Source organism: Biomphalaria glabrata, chromosome 17 (assembly GCF_947242115.1).
Source record: "Biomphalaria glabrata chromosome 17, xgBioGlab47.1, whole genome shotgun sequence".
NCBI classification, from domain to species: domain Eukaryota; kingdom Metazoa; phylum Mollusca; class Gastropoda; family Planorbidae; genus Biomphalaria; species Biomphalaria glabrata.
The window spans coordinates 19,187,965-19,204,770 of record NC_074727.1 but is presented as its reverse complement, the minus strand read 5'-3'; the positions used below and the strand labels follow the sequence as shown (position 1 = coordinate 19,204,770).

The 16,806-nt window shown below is 37.5% G+C and overlaps 1 protein-coding gene across 17 annotated transcripts in view; it reads right to left on the bottom strand.

The window, feature by feature from the left end:
• The window catches only part of LOC106072560 (potassium voltage-gated channel protein Shaw-like), a 230,377-nt gene that overhangs the window by 108,028 nt on the left and 105,543 nt on the right, over window positions 1-16,806 (bottom strand). For all 17 annotated transcript variants that reach the window (XM_056015397.1, XM_056015396.1, XM_056015395.1 and 14 more), the window contains one exon: window positions 12,565-12,776. The gene's annotated coding sequence lies outside the window, so the exon portion shown is untranslated. The remainder of the gene's footprint in view (window positions 1-12,564; window positions 12,777-16,806) is intronic.

Sequence of the window (16,806 nt, the reverse complement as noted above, 5' to 3'; positions counted from 1 at the left end):
CTGTCTGTCCGTCTTTTTGGTACAATATTTGTACACGTTACTTCTCCCACTTCCCATTATCAGAGTTGAAACTTGGCACAATTATAAATTCTTTCTAACAAATTATGACTTGTTACGTGAAGAGACTCTTTCAGCAATACATTAATACCAAACGTCAAAATCATAGTTTTTATAAAACATTTAATCTTAATGTAATAACTAACACTGTGAATACGATTTTGTTTATATTCTTCCATTTTGTTTTCCCATATCCCTTCTTTCATCAAACATTCACACTATTCCACATTCACACCATTCCACATTCACACCATTCCACATTCACACCATTCCACATTCACACCATTCCACATTCACACCATTCCACATTCACACCATTCCACATTCACACCATTCCACATTCACACCATTCCACATTCACACCATTCCACATTCACACCATTCCACATTCACACCATTCCACATTCACACCATTCCACATTCACACCATTCAACATTCACACCATTCCACATTCACACCATTCCACATTCACACCATTCCACATTCACACCATTCCACATTCACACCATTCCACATTCACACCATTCCACATTCACACCATTCCACATTCACACCATTCCACATTCACACCATTCCACATTCACACCATTCCACATTCACACCATTCCACATTCACACCATTCCACATTCACACCATTCCACATTCACACCATTCCACATTCACACCATTCCACATTCACACCATTCCACATTCACACCATTCCACATTCACACCATTCCACATTCACACCATTCCACATTCACACCATTCCACATTCACACCATTCCACATTCACACCATTCCACATTCACACCATTCCACATTCACACCATTCCACATTCACACCATTCCACATTCACACCATTCCACATTCACACCATTCCACATTCACACTATTCCACATTCACACCATTCCACATTCACACCATTCCACATTATAACTATTCCACATTCACACCATTCCACATTCACACCATTCCACATTATAACCATTCCACATTCACACCATTCCACATTCACACCATTCCACATTATAACCATTCCACATTCACACCTTTCCACATTCACACCATTCCACATTCACACCATTCCACATTCACACCATTCCACATTCACATCATTCCACATTATAACTATTCCACATTCACACCATTCCACATTCACACTATTCCACATTCACACCATTCCACATTCACACCATTCCACATTATAACTATTCCACATTCACACCATTCCACATTATAACTATTCCACATTCACACCATTCCACATTCACACTATTCCACATTCACACTATTCCACATTCACACCATTCCACAATCAAACCATTCCTCAATCATACTATCATGCGCAATTAACTTGAATCAAACAAACCAAATATTAACCAAATGATATAATTTATTAAAGATAATAAATTATTGATAACGATAAGAGAGACATTAACAACTTATCCACCAACAATAGATTGGATTAGAACTCTTCAGTAAGCAATTAAATTGACCAATTGAAATATATATATAATTTTAATACACAAATTATAGAAGTATGTCATTTTCAATTGACATTGTTCACTTCACAGAAATCGAGGCTAGCGAAAAGAAAAAAAAGTGATTTGGAAGGGGGGAGAAAGAAAATAGAGAAAGGAGAGAGGAAGGAGAGAGAGAAAGGATAGAGAAAGGAAAGAGGAAGGAGAGAGAGGATGGAAAAAGAAAGGAGAGAGATAGAAAGAGAGAGGAAGGAGAGAGAGAAAGGAGAGAGAGAAGGAGAGAGGAAGGAGAGAGAGGAAAGAGAGAGAAAAAGGAGAAAGAAAGGAGAGAGAAAAGAGAAAGGAGAGAGGAAGAAGAGAGAAAGGAGCGAGGAAGGAGAGCGAAAAGGAGAGAGAAAGGAGAAAAGAAGAGAGGAAGAAGAGAGAAAGGAGAGAGAAAGGAGAGAGGAAAGAGAGAGAGAGAGAAAGGAGAGAGAAAGGAGAGAGAAAGGAGAAAGGAAGGAGATAGAGAAACGAGAGAGAAAGAAAGGAAGGAGAGAGGGGAAGGAGAGAGATAAAGGAGAGAGGAAGGAGAGAGGAAGGAGAGAGAGAAAGGAGAGAGGAAGGAGAGAGAGAAAGGAGAGAGGAAGGAGAGAGAGAAAGGAGAGAGAAAGGAGAGAGGAAGGAGAGAGAGGAAGGAGAGAGAGAAAGGAGAGAGGAAGGAGAGAGAGAAAGGAGAGAGGAAGGAGAGAGAGAGAAAGGAGAGAGAAAGGAGAGAGAAAAGAGAAAGGAGAGAGCAAGGAGAGAGAGAAAGGAGAAAGAAAGGAGAGCGAAAAGGAGAGAGGAGAGAGAAAGGAGAGAGAAAGGAGAAAAGAAGAGAGGAAGAAGAGAGAAAGGAGAGAGAAAGGAGAGAGGAAAGAGAAGGAGAGGAAAGGAGAGAGGAAGGAGAGCGAAAGGAGAGAGAAAGGAGAGAGAAAGGAGAAAAGAAGAGAGGAAGAAGAGAGAAAGGAGAGAGAAAGGAGAGAGGAAAGAGAAGGAGAGAGAAAGGAGAGAGGAAGGAGAGAGAGAAAGGAGAGAGGAAAGAGAGAGAGAAAGGAGAGAGAGAGGAAGGAGAGCGAAAGGAGAGTGGAAGGAAAGAGAGAAAGGAGAGCGAATGGAGAGAGAAAGGAGAGAGAATGGAGAGAGAATGGAGAGAGAAACAGATGGCAATAGGTCAAAAGAGATGAGTGATAGCGAGAGAGAGGTATAGGCAGTGATACAGTGAGCTGAAAGACATTGAAAGAGAGACCAATAAAGGCGATATAGGGAGAAATAGAAAGTAAGAGAGAGAGAGAGAGGGGGATGGAAGAAATAGAGAGACAGAGAATAAAAATGTTCACTGATCGATCTCTCATTCTGCAACATCCTAACGGAAAGATTAGCTACTAATCGGATTAGAGACCTTCAAGCTAATATCCAACAATTAAGCAAAATGCTGTGCACTGACCCGTTGCCACTTAAATAATATTTTTTTTAAAGCTCTCGTGTAAAGGATTTTTCAGCCTTCTCTCACTGCACTGTAGGGCGCGCTGACCTGGGGAGGGGGGACATTAGGGTCGTGGCAACAGACCCTGCTTAATAATCTGGGGAGTTCTCTATCCAGCATGTACTGAAATCTAATGGGAATTTGAGTGCGGGTTAGATATTGAGCTAGCCACATGACAGCCTGCTAACAAAACAGATAATTATCACATGACATTCTCATTGGGTAAAAGTTGTTTTATTTCTATGAAAAGGTACGACAACAGAAAGATAAAAGTTGAATCTTGATTGACCGACAATTCAAAATTCAACTCATTCAATTTTCCGACGCTAAGAAAAAATAAATTAATTTCGTTATTGTTTAGTACGTATGCTTTCAGGCTGTGTGTAATCTTGTAACTTTGCACAGCTTATTTTAAAGCTGAAATCATAAGTTTTTAAAAATGTTTTTAGATAAATAAAATCCTCTATTTCGTCTATTGTTTATGTTATACCCTTAAAAGTTTAGAAGGAATATCTTAATACTAATCAGGCCGGCCTAAGGTATACGCAATCTAGGCAACCGCCTAGTGCCTCCGATTAGCGGGGGCCTCGCGTAAGAATCAAAATAAGTTTCAGAGAAGAAATACCGAAACGTGACCCCAGCGTTATAGCTGTAGTACGATATACTTTAAATACATTGCTTGATTTTAATTTTTCACTGTTTATTTTTTATTTTTCTATTTCATTTGGGGCCACCAAAATTCACTTCGCCTCGAGCCTCCGATTATCTAAGGCCGGCCCTGTACTTATAATAATGAAATAATTTTTTGGTATATGCGGTGGAAATTCTTTGAAGTAAAGGTAACTTTTGGTAATCCAACGTTTTCGGCAATGGGACACCCATCCGGTCTCCGGTCCCGACTATTAGGAGACAACTCTGTAAGGAGAATAAAAGACGGATAAAAATGATATGTTGATTTCTATATTTATTTACCAAGTGAATAGTGTGACCGGAGTTATTCTCCCCTGGTAAGGGAGCTGATATTAAAATGATGTGTATTACGTCAATTAGAGTCTATGTAAATAGGTCGGCACCACAAATTTAACTGATAATGTTGACATTGTTTTACAGCTAAACATAGGTTACAATAGTATATAGGTATTCTCAATTGATCAGAAGAAAATGAACGAATAATTATTGATAATTGATTTGGATACGCGTTGCAAATCGTACAATTTAAGAGGGCAAAATTACTAGATATACTATAGAAATGCGATAATCGATTTCCTGACGAGCTGTTCGCACTTTGTGTTCAGCTTGCAGTCAGTCGTTCCCATTCTGTGTATCGAGGTGAATGGGATTCAATAATAAAATTTTAGGAACAACATGAAGGAAAGAGAGAGAGGAGAATAGGGAAGAAAAAGAAAAGTAAGACAAAAAGACGCTGAGAGAGACACAGAGAGAGATATATATACACAGAGAGAGAGAGAGAGGGAGAGAAAGAGAGAAATAGAAGAAAAAAAAAGGTGACTGAGAAATTAATTTCGAAAGCATCATTAAGTTTGAATCCCAAAACAAAAACAGAACAAAAAACCTCGACAGCAAAAGGAGGTGCGGTGGCCGAGTGGTAGAGCGGCGCTTGGCTTCTGAACAGGAGGTCCCTGGTTCGAATCTTTGTGAAGACTAAGATTTTTAGTTATGGGATCCTTAGGGCGCCTCTGAGTCATCCCGGCTATTGTGGGTACCTGACGTTGGTTCGGGGAAAGTAAAGTCGGTTGGTGGTTGTGCTGGCCACAGGACACCCTCGTGGGCCACAGAAATAGATGACCTTTACATCATCTGCCCCATAGATAAAAAATTCTGAAAGGGTTACTGTACTTACGACAAAAAAAAAACCCATAACATTTTACAATTATTTTATAGGTAAACAATAAACAAAAGACAGATAAAGTTAAATATGCTGACAACACACTATTGAGGTAAAAAGTGACCCAACAATTAGCTCCTCGAGCCAAAGTGAATCGAGGAATTTCAAATCTATTTAACAAAATTCAATGTTTGTTTTCTTTGTACAACGCTTATAGTAACTCCGTATTTATGCAATCGATTTTCGACCACTTCTACTCATCTTCAAATTTGGCATACAAGCTGATGCTCAATGACAACAAAGTTATATCAGATCAGATAATCAGTTAATAGTATTGGCAGTAATCAATAAATGTTGTTTTATATAGAAAATATACTAAGCTAAGGGGAGATGAACCCAAAATTAGGTGATACGGCAAAACCTACTCATGGCAGGAAAAAAAGCTGAATGTCTTCCACCTCCGATGCCTAAGGCGGATCTTTAAAATAAGGTGGCAAGATAAGATAACCAAAGAGGAGGGTGCCAGGACATCCGCTTTGTTATCAGCAGCAGACACCTTGGCTGGCTTGGCCTCGTTCGTAGAATGCCAGTAGGTCGACTTCCACAGGACATCCTGTATGGCGATCTAATAGAAGGCAGGAGAGCCGCTGGTCCCCCACTTTTACGTTATACGGATGTATGCAAATGCGACATGAAGCTCTTCAAAATCGACACTGGCAACTGGGAAGAGGTGGCGGCACTGGACAGATCCACATGGAGAGAGAGCATAAAGGAAGGGTCACAGATTGCAGATGTCATACACAACAGAAGCAGAAAGAAGGGTGAAAATGCAACGGCGCCTGGTGATTATATATGCCCAACCTGCGATCGCAGCTGTGTATCAAGGATTGGCCTCTTTAGTCACACAAGAAGTTGCAAAGGGAAAAGATTGTCACTCGAGACGTAAAATGCCACAGATGTGGAAGCGGAGGATAGACGAGTACCTCGTTTTGTATCTACTTTGAACAATATCTTTTACAATCACGGCAATGCTTATACTGTACATCACAAGCTAACTGATACACACGCTATACTATCTGCTTCTACATACAGTGCTTGCTTCACGGTTTCCTTATAGAATTCATTATTCGATACAGCCATGACCGATTCCCACCTAGTGGGAAGCGTGGTCGAGAGGCTAAGAACGCTTGAACTTGGCTTGGCTACCTATGCAGCGGACTGGAGGTTCAACACCCGACTCGAGCAGAGTTACGTTTACTGATCGCCTAAAGGTAGCACGGAATATCTTCTCCCAGATACCCACACACACACACACACAACTTGTTGATTGCTATAAGAATGAAAGTAGTGCTATATAAAAGCTATAATTTATTTTATTTTTACCCCAATCTTCCCTACCCCCTGACAGTCCGCAACATTTAGGCTTTTATTTATTTTTTTGGCTTTTGTAAAAATGTTTCCCATGTTACAGATGTCCCTTCAAGGCTTAAGATAGAGCCATGGCAGCGGGCAGGGTTTGAACCCGGGACCACCGAGACGACCAAACGACATACCGCGTCCTCCAGGCAGCCATCCTGTGTAGAATCAGGGGCAGGTAGATATCTTATCTTCTTATATGATACAGACGTTACTTCAAAAAAGAGGAGGATTATGCCCTACGCGTCATGCATTTGGTCATGCATATTAACCAATGACCTAAATTTGCCAAGTCACTGGTTTTCCTGGCTAGCTTAGGCAACCCATTCCATGCTCTAATAGCACTAGGGAAGAAGGAGCATTTGTACAAATTTGTCCTTGCATATGGAACGAGGAATCTGCCTTTATCTTTGTGTGTTTCTGAGATGGATTGATAGATAAATAGATATATATATATAGAGAGAGAGAGATAAATTACATCATAAAATTATCTGATATTCTCTTGTGTTAATTTAAGTAGATATAAACATTATAGCTTTAAATAGCACTACTTTCGTGCTTATAGCATGCTCAGAGCGCCATGGTCCAAACTCATTTGTGAACTAGTTGGGGGGAGGGGGAAGAATATCGTATATGGGAGAAGGTTTTCCATGCTGCCTCTAAGTGTTCAGTAAACACAACTCTGCTTGGGTGTCGAACCTCGAGCCCACTTCACAGGTAGCCAAGCCAAGTTCAGGCGTACTTAACCTCTCGACCATGCTTCACATTATTAAAATGTAGATCTAAACTGTAATATTGTTTTTTCTTTTTAATTTAACGAAATATATTTTGTATTTATTAAAACAAGTCGTGTAGAATGTGTTTTCAAAATGGGAAGTCCATAACGATGAAAATATTTTGCAGTTGACCTAAATCTGGAGTGCTATAGATAGCTGGACTATAAATGAAATGAACAACAACTCTCAAACATTGAAAGGGGGGAAAATAGTGAATGACCTCCCCTGAAATTTCTATTTTCACATTCATGATATCGCTTGAAAGAAAAAAAAAACATCAAACCGATTCCGGTACTTCTGAAAAGAAGATTCAATGTTTGTGAGTGGACGATGTTCGTGCGTCCGTGCGTGCGTGTTAGTGCGCGAGCTGTTTGTACAACGGGAGTCTAAATTGGTCCAGTCTAAACGAGGGTCTGGTTTAGATTTGTGGACACAGGAAACTGACCGTCTAGTCCTCTGGTATCGTCTGGTCGATACATCGATTCACTGGCTTGACCACACACACCCTACTTGTTTTCCCTGCCCTCCCACCAACGGTCAAGCTAAATCTATTCTGATTCGACCATGTCCTGATTAGAGGAAAAGGACTTGTCTGTATCTCATATAAAGCGATCGTGGGTTGCCTCTTCTTCCCTATCTCGACTTCTGCTAATGATCCACATAGATACCAAGCAATACGTTAGGTACCAAATCAATTTAGGGGCTGTTGCTGAGGAAATCATCCTGGACAGTCTCAACGCCTAATGAGATCAATTCCTGTATTATTTTTTTTGTACTTGAGGTTGACTCCTGAAGCCTTAGCAACGAAAAGCAGCAGGGGTTGGAAATGTCCTTTATTAGAGAAATGGACTTACTAGGCCAATTCCGTCTGACCAAAGCTTGAAGTGTTAGCAGAAACAGTTGTATTAGACTTAATACTGTAAGGGACAATTGAAATGGCCAGGTAGCTGCACTTAGTTGTCCAATTATTTAAGACGGATAGATAGATAGATAGATAGACAGACAGACAGACAGACAGACAGACAGATAGACAGACAGACAGACAGACAGACAGACAGACAGACAGACAGACAGACAGACAGACAGATAGATAGATAGATAGATAGATAGATAGATAGATAGATAGATAGATAGATAGATAGATAGATAGATAGATACTATATTGTGTACTGATGGACACAGAAATCAGGTCACAGTCTATGTATAAAATGAAAGTGCCAGTTACAAATACGGACGGATGTATGAGGGAAAAGAGAAACATGTGATCATTGTAACTTCTTGTTGATAGACAACCATCTAATTATAATAATACTATAAAAACATAATACGTTGAAATAAAACCGAAACCATCCAGAGATCAACAGACGACAGGAGCCACGTTTTCACTTTTGGAGTCCGGTCTCCTCAGAGATTGTCGACATTTTTTGTTTTCCTGGTAAGTTTTCAGGCGGCGGCTTTGCTAATGGCTTTTTCATGTACAGCTCTGCAGTAACATTTATAAACCGATCATTTCATGCGCTTCCATTCTGTTAGGATAATCATTAGCTAATTGACATTAATACATGCCCTTTAGGGGATAAGAGTTTAATTCTAACATACCGATATCGTCTGCCCGCTCGTGTACTTATGATTTGAGTGATTTCCCCTGTCTAGACCACGTGATTACGTATTCCCCTTTCCCGAGCACACCACTAAGCTAGCTTTTTTTCCCTGGTGTGGCCGGTGGGGGAGGGGTTGGTCAAGGGGGTTAAAGATAATGCGGATAATCTTGGATTGGGGGGTGGGGGTGCAATTAATACCGAAGTTGTCCTGGTAATTCCTGTTTGCTATATAATATAACCAGACCAGAAAAGAATTTTTTTCATTACCTATTCTATTGCAAGAAAAAGAATGTTTATATTTAATAAATATATTTTAATGTATACAGATATATCTATATATATATATATATATATATATATATATATATATATATATATATATATATATATATATATATATATATATATATATATATATATATATATATATATATATTACGTATGTGTATATATCTATTTGTAAGCTGACCACACACTGTTACATATTCAAATTTTGTTGAGAAAAAAAGATTTGGCTAAATAGCCTCCGTTCGTTTTGATTACACACTTGAGATGGTGAGATACAGTCTAATCTAGTTTTTACAAAGCTTATATCAACACACTGTATCTGGTAAAAAGTGTGTACACGTCATTTCTCCTACACCCAATCAGGGATCAAGCTGAAAATTTGCACAATTATTTCTTTTACCTGACAACACAACAATTAATAAAAAAAATATAATTACCAATTAACTTATTAGCTTTTCGTAATTAATTATTTTGTTTTTGGTTTCTTGAACAAGGGAAAGAAATTGTACTTGACTGAATTAGTGGTATAAGCTGAATTAGTACCCCTTGTAGGTCGTCTCCTGAGTCTTAGTGAACACAAACATGAAATACGGCGAGACAATAAGAGCTTCACTAGCGGTGTGGTTACAATGTCGGCTTGAGGAGGTTTAAGCCATGATTTCTTATTCAGGTCATTCCCCACCTTTTTTAAAATAAATGCTTTTTTTTTTATTGTTAGAGTAGATCTAGTACAAATCTAGTTGCTCTTCCGATCGATTTAAACTAATTGATACAACTATTCTTAATATAAGCTTTGTCTTTTGAAAAATTATTTGTCGTTTATTTTCTTGTAAATAGAACTTGATGATTAGCTGTGTGGTTACAATGTCGGTTTGAATAGGTTTAAGCCATGATTTCTTATTCAGGTCATTCCCCACCTTTTTAAAAAATAAATGCTTTTTTTATTGTTAGAGTAGATCGAGTACTATTGAGCTGCCGTTCATGGATAGGATTACTATATAAGTTTAAAAAAAAAAAAAATTCTACAAAAAAATTACTTTGAGTGAAAGGGCATCACTAATTGTGAAAGATGACAGTTGCCAACTAAAACATAACAATTACTTTGATTGAAAGGGCATCACTAATTGTGAAAGATGACAGTTGCCAACTAAAACATAACAATTACTTTGATTGAAAGGGCATCACTAATTGTGAAAGATGACAGTTGACAAACTAAAACATAACAATTACTTTGAGTGAAAGGGCATCACTAATTGTGAAAGATGACAGTTGACAAACTAAAACATAACAATTACTTTGAGTGAAAGGGCATCACTAATTGTGAAAGATGACAGTTGACAAACTAAAACATAACAATTACTTTGAGTGAAAGGGCATCACTAATTGTGAAAGATGACAGTTGACAAACTAAAACATAACAATTACTTTGAGTGAAAGGGGAACATTAATTGTGAAAGATGACAGTTGCCAACTAAAACATAACAATTACTTTGAGTGAAAGGGCATCACTAATTGTGAAAGATGACAGTTGACAAACTAAAACATAACAATTACTTTGAGTGAAAGGGCATCACTAATTGTGAAAGATGACAGTTGACAAACTAAAACATAACAATTACTTTGAGTGAAAGGGCATCACTAATTGTGAAAGATGACAGTTGACAAACTAAAACATAACAATTACTTTGAGTGAAAGGGCATTACTAATTGTGAAAGATGACAGTTGCCAACTAAAACATAACAATTACTTTGAGTGAAAGGGCATCACTAATTGTGAAAGATGACAGTTGACAAACTAAAACATAACAATTACTTTGAGTGAAAGGGCATCACTAATTGTGAAAGATGACAGTTGACAAACTAAAACATAACAATTACTTTGAGTGAAAGGGCATCACTAATTGTGAAAGATGACAGTTGACAAACTAAAACATAACAATTACTTTGAGTGAAAGGGGAACATTAATTGTGAAAGATGACAGTTGCCAACTAAAACATAACAATTACTTTGAGTGAAAGGGCATCACTAATTGTGAAAGATGACAGTTGACAAACTAAAACATAACAATTACTTTGAGTGAAAGGGCATCACTAATTGTGAAAGATGACAGTTGACAAACTAAAACATAACAATTACTTTGAGTGAAAGGGCATCACTAATTGTGAAAGATGACAGTTGACAAACTAAAACATAACAATTACTTTGAGTGAAAGGGCATCACTAATTGTGAAAGATGACAGTTGCCAACTAAAACATAACAATTACTTTGAGTGAAAGGGCATCACTAATTGTGAAAGATGACAGTTGACAAACTAAAACATAACAATTACTTTGAGTGAAAGGGCATCACTAATTGTGAAAGATGACAGTTGACAAACTAAAACATAACAATTACTTTGAGTGAAAGGGCATCACTAATTGTGAAAGATGACAGTTGACAAACTAAAACATAACAATTACTTTGAGTGAAAGGGCATCACTAATTGTGAAAGATGACAGTTGCCAACTAAAACATAACAATTACTTTGAGTGAAAGGGCATCACTAATTGTGAAAGATGACAGTTGACAAACTAAAACATAACAATTACTTTGAGTGAAAGGGCATCACTAATTGTGAAAGATGACAGTTGACAAACTAAAACATAACAATTACTTTGAGTGAAAGGGCATCACTAATTATGAAAGATGACAGTTGCCAACTAAAACATAACAAATTACTTTAAGCTACTTTGGAAAAGCTTAGAACTTGAATTCTACATTGCAAATAACGCACACATTTTATTATATAACCATCTAGCCGGATATGACCCGCGGGTTGCGGGTCTTGGTTTGGGTTTCACTGATCTACTGGATTGAATTTAAATCTTTGTCAAACATGGAGAATGTTCCCTTCAATTTTTTTGAAATTTTGCCACGAAAATAAAAGTAGTGTGTGCCAATGGGTTTACCCATTCCATTCATATAGAACATATAAAATACTGTGAAAACGGGATTACCCGATTTGTTAAAAAGTTTCGCTCTTTATTAGAAACACAATTAGGTACATTTTGTATATTTTTAGGACCCTCCGGTTGTGGGAGGGACATTAAACATACACCATGGTCTCCGCCATGATCTAAGGAGAATTTATGCTTAGTTTTATCAAGATTGGTCAAACGGTTTTGATTTTTATTCGGGACATAAATACATACATACATACAAACAAACGTACGTACAAACAAACGTACGTACATACATACATACATACATACATACATACATACATACATACATACATACATACATACATGCATACATACATACATACATGCATACATACACACATACATACATACACCTTACTTTCTGCTTTACATATTAGATTTTATACACCGCTTATCTGTGCTTCCCTTTTTCTAATACCTAGAACACACACACACACACAAATTTGCTATTTATGGATTCACCTTTGTGTATGAACATCTCGAAGCAGCCAAAATTGCTCGGTATCGAAAAGCAAACATAAGCCTTTGGCTTATTTCACGCGTAAATTTAAAAATAAAATTGCCAATATATTTAACCAATGAGAGCTAACACTAGTAGACAGAGCAAAACTAGATTGACTTACCGGAACTACCGCGTGTAAACCCTCATTAGGAATTATCGTTCCTAAGTCTCTGTAGGTGTGTAAATCCAAATAGAAATAAAACTGATTGCAGACGATCTAAAATAGGCGTGTCAGACGATCATGGTCCTGGTAAGTTACATCTGACGTAATCTGTGACGTGCACAGCTATGGAGGTCGACACAAACTGAAACTAGGGGAGATAAGTTTATAAACTGTGGAAAAAAATTTAACAAGATTATAAACATTTTAAAGCATTAAGAAATCCTATCTTTATTGATATTATTTTCATTATTTAAAAATTAGTTCATGTTTTAATTTTACCATAAAAAGATTATTCTGACTAAGGGAGCGGCTAACAATAAGGTCAGTGTTCCTAAATTCTAACTTGTTTTTTTATCGTGAATTTTAGACAAGTAACTTTAATCTAATTATATCATTACAATATAGCTTTAGTAGCGCACCACAAATGCAATCTATACTCTTAAATAAGAAGTCAGTAACAGTTCAGCCCCCATAACCTCAGGCACTTACAGAATTCTAGAGGATTCTTATGATGGAAAAAGCTAAAAACGAATAGCACAAATGCTGGGCCTCCATAAAAAGTATAAAAATAAAAAAAAAAAAGAAATCTAAATAAGACAATAATTAAATATTAGAATAAATAAAAATTAACTTTATGAAGTCTTATAAAAATGCATAAAAGAAGTGTACTCCGATTTCTATATTAATTGACCGCAAGTTCATCTCCACCTTAATGGACTGATATTTTGTTTCGATACATTATATCTTAAACATTCATTTTACTTTTGCAGCATATTTAAAAAAACAACGAAAGTTCTATGTTTTATATACCCAACCCTAAAAACCTTAACATGGTATTGTCAGTGCCGGTACTCAGTGATGGATTGCTTAAATTTTAAATTCTAATAAATTAATAATGAACGTCGTTAAAATGCAAGAAAATAATATTTTTTTCCCCACATTGAAAAAGGCACCGGTACGTCGTACCGATGCGTACCGTCACAAAAAGCACTGCATGTATCTATGTGTGATAAAAACATATTTTACATGTGTTCCACTGTGGACGAGCTACTCACATTCGTTACAAGAAACAAAAGTGAATATCAAACGGGCACATGTCCTAGTTGTAGTTATGATGAACACGTGTGCGTAAGACACATACAAACAAACGCTGGCACAAACACACTCACACACTCACACACTCACACACTCACACACTCACACACTCACACACTCACACACTCACACACTCACACACTCACACACTCACACACTCACACGTAGCACGTAAGACGTGACGATGTCAAGGTGCTCTGCTCACACTTTATACAGGGTAATAGTTCGTCCACACAGTGCTCACACTTTATACAGGGTAATAGTTCGTCCACACAGTGCTCACACTTTATACAGGGTAATAGTTCGTCCACACAGTGCTCACACTTTATACAGGGTAATAGTTCGTCCACACAGTGCTCACACTTTATACAGGGTAATAGTTCGTCCACACAGTGCTCACACTTTATACAGGGTAATAGTTCGTCCACACAGTGCTCACACTTTATACAGGGTAATAGTTCGTCCACACAGTGCTCACACTTTATACAGGGTAATAGTTCGTCCACACAGTGCTCACACTTTATACAGGGTAATAGTTCGTCCACACAGTGCTCACACTTTATACAGGGTAATAGTTCGTCCACACAGTGCTCACACTTTATACAGGGTAATAGTTCGTCCACACAGTGCTCACACTTTATACAGGGTAATAGTTCGTCCACACAGTGCTCACTCTATTCTGATGGTCAAGAAAAAAAATGGAGGGAGGGGGAGATGGGCGCTAGGGAGAATGGGGGGGGGAGTCTAATTTGTAAAAACTGTTGGAGGGGGTGGGGCGGTGGTTATCTGTCTAAATGTCACTCAATCCAGTGGAGGAAGACTGTTCACAGTACAGTCCCTTTGGCCTGGCTCTCTTGAGTAGGGCAATACGGTAAATGAAGAACTGGGACTGACAGAAACATAAAAGAAAGAGACAGAGAGAATGAAAGAAAGAGAGACGAAGAGGAGAAGAAAAAGAGAAAGAAAGAGAATGAAAAAGTGAGAAAGAAACAAAAAAGAGAGGGCGAGAAAGAGTGCAAACAAAAGAGAGCAAGAGGGAGAAAGATAAGGAAAGAGAGAAGAAGAGAACGAAAGAGTGAGAAAGAAAAACAGGTGAGAAAGAGAGATAGGTAGAGAGTTATAAATGGAAAGAGAAAAAAAAAAGAGCTAGAAAGAAGAAATAAAGAGAGAGAGAGATTAAAGAAAGGGAAAGGGGGAGAAAGACAAGGAAAGACAAGAGAATGAAAGAGAATGAAAGAGAATGTGAGAAAAAAGAAAGAGAGATAGGTAAATAGTAAAATATGGAAAGAGAAAACTAGAGAGAAAGAAAATAGAGAGAGGTGTGAAAGAAATAGAGGCCTTCACGTTTCTTGGCAAAATTTGGAACAGGATAAGATAATATATCAAAATGCACAAAGCCTTAGATGTGAAGACTACTAGTACATTTACTATCATCTCCTTCCGTTTCTTATATATCATTGGCATATTGTATTAGCAAACTTTTTGATGGAAATACTCTGTGTGGCTGCAGCACAGTTTTGCTCTCCCGTAAGTCCGGCCTTGTTAACAGAGCAAAGATGGAGGCACAATTGTATTGCATGACCTTTAAATTTGTTTTACAACAAAATTATGGTAGTCAAAGGACATTCAAAACTATTTATAAGTGTAACTTTGTAAGGAAGATAATATTCGAGATAAGTCAGTCAAATGTAACTACCTAACATTGTTTTAGATTTAGATAACTTGACCTACTTTTGAAACTTTTGTTACAGAACAACTATAACTAACGTGTAACTGATAATTTATAATCACAATATCCTTGGGTGCGCTTACCGTCGCCTTGATTGCTCTTTGAACGAAAGTAAACAGTAAGGGCAAGTGGGCAACTCTTTTTAAGTATCCACGCTTTCACTTCAAACAAGAGCCCCCGTTGTGCCGCCACAGGCCGTGTTTATACAACGTATAGTCTCACGACTTTTGGCTCGGTTTCCAGAGACACGTTTTTGTTCACCTTTATTTTCAACCCTCGCTTCCATCTCGTGTTTTTCTTTTTGGGTGGAGATGTTAGGCCAACTGGAAGTAACACGAGGGGAAAAAAACTAGCAACAGCAAATAAAAAATATTTGGAAATGCGCTTTTCGTTAATAGAGAGCGAGAGAGAGAGAAAGAGAGAGAGAGAGAAAGAGAGAGAGAAAGAAAGAGAGAGAGAGAGAGAGCGTTACATCAAATAGCGAAAAAAAATAGACACCATCCATGAAAGGAATTGGGAAAAAGCGGGTAGGATTTGGTGGGAATGATGACGTCATTAGCCTACGTAAGATAGCCTAATATAAACACAACATGGTGCTCAACTTTTGAGTCTGGGCGTGGCCTAAAACATTTAAAAAACTTGAACTGGAAACTTCTCTCTGATCTTGTTGTAGCCACAAAACAAACAAATAAACAAGAAAAACATATTAAAAAAAAGAAAGACAAAAAAAAAAAAGACAAAACTTACGCAGTGTAATTGTATCAATTAGTTTGGATCCGTCATGGAAAAGAAATAATTATGCGAAATTTCAGCTTGATCCGAGGTAAGGTGTCGGGTAAAAAACGTGTACAAACTTTTTACCAGACAGACAGAGTGAGTTGACATAAGATTTTTAAAAAATAAAGTTTGATCTATTCTGTGTTTGCACAAAAATGACAACATCGATTCCCAGATTCTCTTCAAATTATACAAGATAAAATTTAGATTATTGCCAGCTTCAATGAAGAAAACATACATTATTTAACAGTAAATGAATACTGAGAATTTTCATACATGGTGCAAAAACACTTTAAATAGCTAGCTATTTTGGCGTATCCGGTGTGCAAACTAACTAGCGTTAATAAAATAGGGTTGACACGATGAACACAAAGAGATAGTGTTACAATTTTTGCTCGATTCATCTTAGTTAGTTGGCAACAGTGACGTTCAATTTAGCGTCCTTGACATTGTTTAGCGTCCTTGACATTGTTTAGCGTCCTTGACATCGTTTTGTTTATCGTGAAAATCTCTAAAAATACATACAACTTAAGAGTAATGTATACATTAAAAATTTGGCTACAAGCATGTATGGACGATGATTAACTCTTTCTCTCCTT